General features: G+C 39.9%; 1 pseudogene; it reads right to left on the bottom strand.

Annotated features, from left to right (window-relative positions):
* Nucleotides 1-3,278: 3,278 nt before the first annotated feature.
* On the bottom strand, nt 3,279-4,759 carry LOC102238874 (annotated as a pseudogene).
* Between the last annotated feature and the right edge of the window lie 1,756 nt (nt 4,760-6,515).

Below are 6,515 nucleotides of genomic sequence, written 5' to 3'. Positions count from 1 at the left end.
CACCTGGGATCTCTCCAGAGGTTTCCCTGTTTTCCTGTTTGATGCCTGCTTCCGGTAATACCAGTCTAACCCAGAGATCCAAGAGGATGCTGACACCAGCCCCTCAAAACAGTCGGGGGGGCATGGGAATAAGTCAGACCTGTTGGCTTTCTCCTAGAAGAAGTCTTATTTCTGGCCACCATGTGGACTTGATTCCCTTCTGGAGAGAAGGACCGCTGCTCCTGTCCTGTGACTGCTGGGATTTTTATGCCTAATAACGGCTTCATTAGCACACAGGTCTGATTGGGCCTTGTATGGAATGGCTAGGAAATCTAGAGGTTTGGTATACCTTATATTAAAGTGTGCGCACTCCTCCATCTGTGCTTTAAATAAAACGGAAAAATAATGAAAACGTGTCCTTCCCTATTGTGCGTCCTCGCAACTGAGAAACAAATTGAAGGCATCTTACACATAGATGTGAATTTATTTCATGAAAAGGAACAAAAGAGTTAAATCAAATTCCATTGATATGGACCCTTTCTTCTTCTGGAAGCCATCGCTGACATTAAAAGGGGATTCTAGAGAGATAGGTTGTTTCAAAGACACAGTTGATACATTGCTAGCTGCACTTTAACAAGAGCCACAGGCAACCATAAGAGATTAAGCAACTAGAAACGGCCTGAGCAATGACTACACTCCAGGTCCCCCAGAGCACTGCCGTTAGAGCCTGCTGGTGCCTGCATTTGGTTTCCTTGAATGGTTTGCCTCTCAGGCTGAGAAAGAGGATACTTTCCCGTTGACTTTTACTTGCACCTCCTCATTCACTCTTCAACTTGAAAATAAAAGAAAATTGGCAATCTCTGAAAACACTCTGTGTGGGCTTTTGCGTGGTACTTACAAGATGCCTGAATTAGTCCCAAGGATTCTTGCCTGGCAATCCTTATTACATCTATTATTAACTCATCAGTAGACCAAAACTGCATAGACCAAGTTTTCCACTCAATAATTAGCCAATAGTTTCATTTGGTTGGTTTCTTCTATTAACTAATTACAGCCTTCAAACAAAGGATATCACTGCCTAACTAGAAGAAAAGGTAAGATCATCAAAAGCTATTTTTAGAGATGACTGAAAAGAGAGAGAAAAATCCAGATAGCAAAGAAATCATGCTGCTAAGATTAGGGACACAGTGATTCCACAGCTTGGAATCTTGAACTTAACCTTTAATACTGTGAGTCCTTGTCTAAGTTGCACAAATATGGAGTTAGGGATATCAACAACATAGAAGGAATTTTATAAACAATCCACTCAAACTCCTCAGCTTACAAGTGAAAAATTAAAGTCTGGAGATTAAAATCACTTGCCCAAAGTCTCAGAACAGAACTGAAGTCCCTCTAAGATTCTTTGAAACTGTTAGTATAGACTTCTATATTTTAATCACATAAAATAAAGTATAAAGAAAAAAATCATCTTACACTTATTTGAACATACAATAATTTTAAAGCATAATACTTAGTCATTAATGTACAGTAGTTTTAAGAGGTAGCACTGATTATTATGAATACCAAACCAGAATTTCTGTGTTTTATATGTTTTATTGGTTCTGTGGCACCCATCATCATGCTTGGACCGTGTAGAATTTACAGAGGCATCCTCACCACCACTCAGTAGCCACTGACAACCTCAAGGTGGTGGCTGCCTGGCAACTCAGGCCTTTGAGACTCAAATGAGCAGAGAGCTCTCTGCCAAGCCTTGAAGGAAGCACAACATGATCCCAAAATACCCAAGTTGGCTAAATCCAAAGTCCATTATTTGGTTCTATGCCCATTACATTTTGACTGATACAGTTTGTGAAGAAAGACTAGATTTGCTTTCCTATTTTTTTTAGTTCTAGTCTAAGAGGGAACACAAGAAACCAAGTTTAGGAGAAAAACTGCTTTCATAATATCAAGTGTAAGCCACAAACAGGCTTTCTTAATAAAAGCTTTAAAACGTGAAGAGCTCAGCCAGCGTGGCTCAGTGGTTGAGCATCAACCTATGAACCAGGAGGTCACGGTTCGATTCCCAGTCAGGGCACATGCCCGGGTTGTGGAAGATCCCCAGTGTGGGACATACAGGAGGCAGCTGATCAATGATTCCCTCTCATCATTGATGTTTTTATCTCTCTCTCTCTCTAAAAATCAATAAAAACATATTTTTTAAAAAGACACAAGAAAAGTAAGCATGTATTCGATTAAACATTTCAATAAATATGCAAATAATTCAATTCAGCATTTATAAACATATTGCTTGTATATGTGAAAATACAAAAATTTTCATGCTTTGAATATTTTATCCTGAGGAGATATTTAAAGGACATTTTGTTCTAAAAGTTTCAAAAGTAAAACTTACACACACACGCACACACACACACACACACACAGTATATCAGGATTTCTGCAGAAAATTAACATTCTGCACTGTCCTAACAATGTCAAACAATAAAAAGACAAACATGATCACATATATATTGTAAAGACAGCACTGAAAAAGAACAACGGAAAATGTACTACCTATGTCTTTGTTTTATGTTCAATGCTTTTGGTAAGTTCAGCAGATGAATGTAAATAGTGATAACTTGTTTCCAAGCAGTCAGAGCCTTCTCAGTGGCTCATCGCTAATCACACAAGTCCTAAGTTCTAAATATTTAGAAGAAAAACTACAGATGACTCTTTACTCCTCTCTGGTCCTTTTACCTAACCTCTAGGTCACTCATATTACTTGTTAATATCCTGCTTTCCAAAATAAAAGCAGGTAAACTCAAGTTTGTTAAGTTTCACTTGACAAAATAAGTTTTAAAATAGATAAAACACTTTAGCCCTGGCAAGTGTTACTCAGTTGATTGGGCATCGTCCCCTGCACCGAAGTGTGGCCGGTTCAACTCCTGGTCAGGGCACTTGCCCTAGTTGCAGGCTCGATCCCCCATAGGAGGTATGCTCTCACCCTCTCCCCTCCTTTCTCTCTAAAAATCAAGTTTCAAAAATAAAATTAAAACAGATAAAACTCAAATTATCACAACACAAGCCTCAGTTTTCACATTCATTGAAACATGTTAGCATTACTCAAACATGAAAATTGGAAATGTGTGTGCTTATTTGGGAAAAAAAAAACACTGAATTTATTCTCCAGAAATAAAAGCAGACTTATGATGACAAGTTATATTCTAAACTTCAATAAAAGCTGCTTGGACAAACTATTTAATGAATACTTGCCCCCATTAAACAGCAAGATATCTGTTGCATTAAAGAAGTCAGAAATTGAGTCACTTCTTTCTGTTGCTTTCAGTTGCTAGAATACTGGCAATTCCCATAAATATATTTAATGTATCATGTAGATTCCCAGCATGTAATTGATGGGATCATATCTTTGAACTACATACACTGAGATTATTTCTGCACCCATGATTACTTTCTGCCTATCATACAGAAGCAACGTGCTGAAAAGAGCTAATCCACCATAAATTGCCACTGACTACAGCATGGCACCAAGCACAGTGGTAGGTGGAGGGAACATAGATCCCAGTGAGGATACAAAGACTAGGTCCAAGCCAACTCCCAGCAATGCTCCCATGTTCAGAAACTTCTCGCTGGCATGCACATGACCACAGTGGAAGGCCTTCTATGATGCCTGCTGTGTACTTTGCAGCTCTGATGAGAAGAGCTCCCCCTAATATCATCAGAGGAGCCACCATCACACCAGAATGTAGTAATCAAACAAGATGCTTTGGGCTTCAGCTCTAGTCATATGGTAATGACCAGCATTCCAACTCCAATCTATGGCTGAAAAGGTTGCACCAAGTGTTACCCAAGAGTCTCTCTTCATGAGTTAATGAGAACAGGAGTTCTGCCCACTATCAAGGCAGACAAAGCTATGAAACCAATACTTCTGCCCTGGCTGGTGTGGCTCAGTTGGTTGGAGCATCATCCTGTGCACTGAAGGGTCACAGGTTCTATTCCCTGTCAGGGCACATACCCAGGTTGGGGGTTTAATTCCAAGTCGGAGCGCATATCGGAGGCAACCTATCAATGTTCTCTCACATAGGTGCTTCTCTCTCTCCTTCTTCCTTCTTCTCTCTTTGAAATCAATAGAAATGTATACTCGGGTGAGGATTTAAAGAAAAAAAAATCTTCCCCTAGCTGGTTTGGCTCAATGAGTGTCAGCCTGTGGACTGAAGGGTCCTGGGTTTGATTCTGGTCAAGGGTACATGCCCAGGTTGCAGGCTCAACCTCCAGTAGGAAGGTGCAAGAGGTAGCCAATCAGTGATTCTCTCTCATCATTATGTTTCTATCTCTCTCTCTCCCTCTCCTTTCCTCTCTGAAATAAATAAAAATACATTTTTTAAAAAGCACAAAAAACTTCCTAGTAAGTACACATAGATAGAATGAATTCTACCCATCCTATCCTGAGGCCAAATTACAGCCTTTTCAATAGTTTCAATCTCATGAAACATTCCAAGTCATAGTAGCACCATGCTCCAAGACCAACAGTCTCTCCAGCAGCAAACCACTTTCCCACCTGATCAATTTTAAGTATTGTTTTCCATTGATGGTTCCAATGGTGCCTCCTTGAATCCTTGGCCAGTTTTCTTATGCCAGATCCCAGTTCTTGTCTCGGTGTCATATTTCTTGCTGAGCGTTAAGAGGCATTGATTCTTTGTGATGGAATTCTTCACAAGAGGGGGAAAGCTGGGTTCAACACCTTGGAAGGTGGTGTCAAGAGAAACACAAGTATTTTGGTCAGCATGGCGGTGCCTCAGTTTTACCAAGCAGATCTAAAATGCTCAGCCCCAGGTCACCTCAACTGCCCAGTTGCCTTTCAGGCTAGTGAAATGCGGACATGCACACCCTGGCCTCCCATCACCCCTTATTTTCTCTCCTTCCTTTTTTTGTTTTTTTAATTGGTCCTACTGGGCTGCCTAGGATCCCATCTAACTGAGAAGAAGAGGCAGGGATACTGGGCATTCTGTCTTTTCTCAGGTAATTAAGGAATTGTCCCTCAGATCGCACATTTATGTGTATCTGTTTAGGCAAATACCTGAGGAGCATCCATGCTGCTACGGTGACACCATCATCGGCTGTCCCGCCCCCTTCTTGGTCACAGCAGCCACTGCCGCCAAACAACTCCATTTGGTCTGCCTTACTATTGGGTTGGATCTTGCATACATGATATTAAACACTTAAAAAATATTGGTTCACTGAGCTTTGCAGATCTTCCAAAAGTTGATATATTCCAGGCGGTAATATTTAAAAACCCAAATTAATTAAAATCACCAGCAATCTTACAAAGAGTACTTTGAAAGTAGTGTTAACCTCACAGAGCCCTAACAGGACTTCACAGAGGTCCTTAAACCACTTTGAGAGCAATTGCCTTAAATAATATAGTTATATTTAATTCACCATCTCTGAGGTTTCAGCTCTTCCATGTCTGCCAATTTTTCTGTACCATAAACAAGAAACCTTTTCTGTCACCAAAGAAACATGCTACAGTGAAGAATTACAAAGAGCTATCAATAATCTCAACAATGTCTTCAAGCAAGCATGAACTTACTGCACCCTCACTATGGGCCAGACTCTGCTCCAGGCAACAGCCCAGTGAGTAGGAGAAAATGAATTAAACTCATGAATAGAATAGTTTTATTGGCTTCTATTTGAGATTCAACTTTGTTCCTCTCAAATAGTCCAGTAACTATTGTTCATTAAATAATTTACACTTGTGTTTTAAAACTACAAGTTGCCAAGGAATACATGAAAACTCTCTGAATTATTTGCAACTTTTCTGTAAGTCAAAAATTATCTAAAATAAAAGTTTGATTTTAAATTAATTGATACAGTTATAGAGAAATAAATAATTTTTTTTCTCCCCAGTTTCTACTATGAATGGCGTAAAGACTCAAATATAGCTCTGGCATATAGATTTTACTTCTGGAGAGAATACCAAACTGACAGCACATATATGGTCCCAATTTCAAATCCCTAGGAGAGAAATTTTGATCAGCCCAGATAGAGTCAAATGTTTACCCTTACTTCATTCAACTAGGGCCACTGTTGCAGGGTCATGTTGTACAAAATTGGCTGCCAAGTGTGCAGCTATGTGGGTGTGAGAAGCATTCTTAATCAAAGTAACATGTCCTGAAAAGATACCCCAAAATTGTCTGCCATATATATATATTTCAAAACCCTGAGTAACATACATGCAGATAAAATGTAGTCCATACAGCAAAATACCAAAAAAAGAAAACAAAAATACAAAAAGAAAAAAAAGCATACATGTCAAATAAGTATCTTCTTATATAAAAGACTAATATGCAAAGTGTCCCCTCAGGAGTTTGACCGGGAGACCTGGAGTTCGACAGGGACACCCGGAGTTCAATAGCTTGCTATGATGTGCACTGACCACCAGGGGCCAGCATGGAACAAAGGAAGGCCTGGCTGGCAGCAGGAAGGCCCCAATCAGCCCTGATCACCAGCCAGGCCTAGGGACCCTACCCATGCACTAATTT

The sequence above is a fragment of the Myotis brandtii genome, unplaced genomic scaffold (genome assembly GCF_000412655.1).
Source record: "Myotis brandtii unplaced genomic scaffold, ASM41265v1 scaffold214, whole genome shotgun sequence".
Classification (NCBI taxonomy): domain Eukaryota; kingdom Metazoa; phylum Chordata; class Mammalia; order Chiroptera; family Vespertilionidae; genus Myotis; species Myotis brandtii.
The sequence above is the reverse complement of the archived record's forward strand: the minus strand, read 5'-3'. Positions and strand labels throughout refer to the sequence as shown.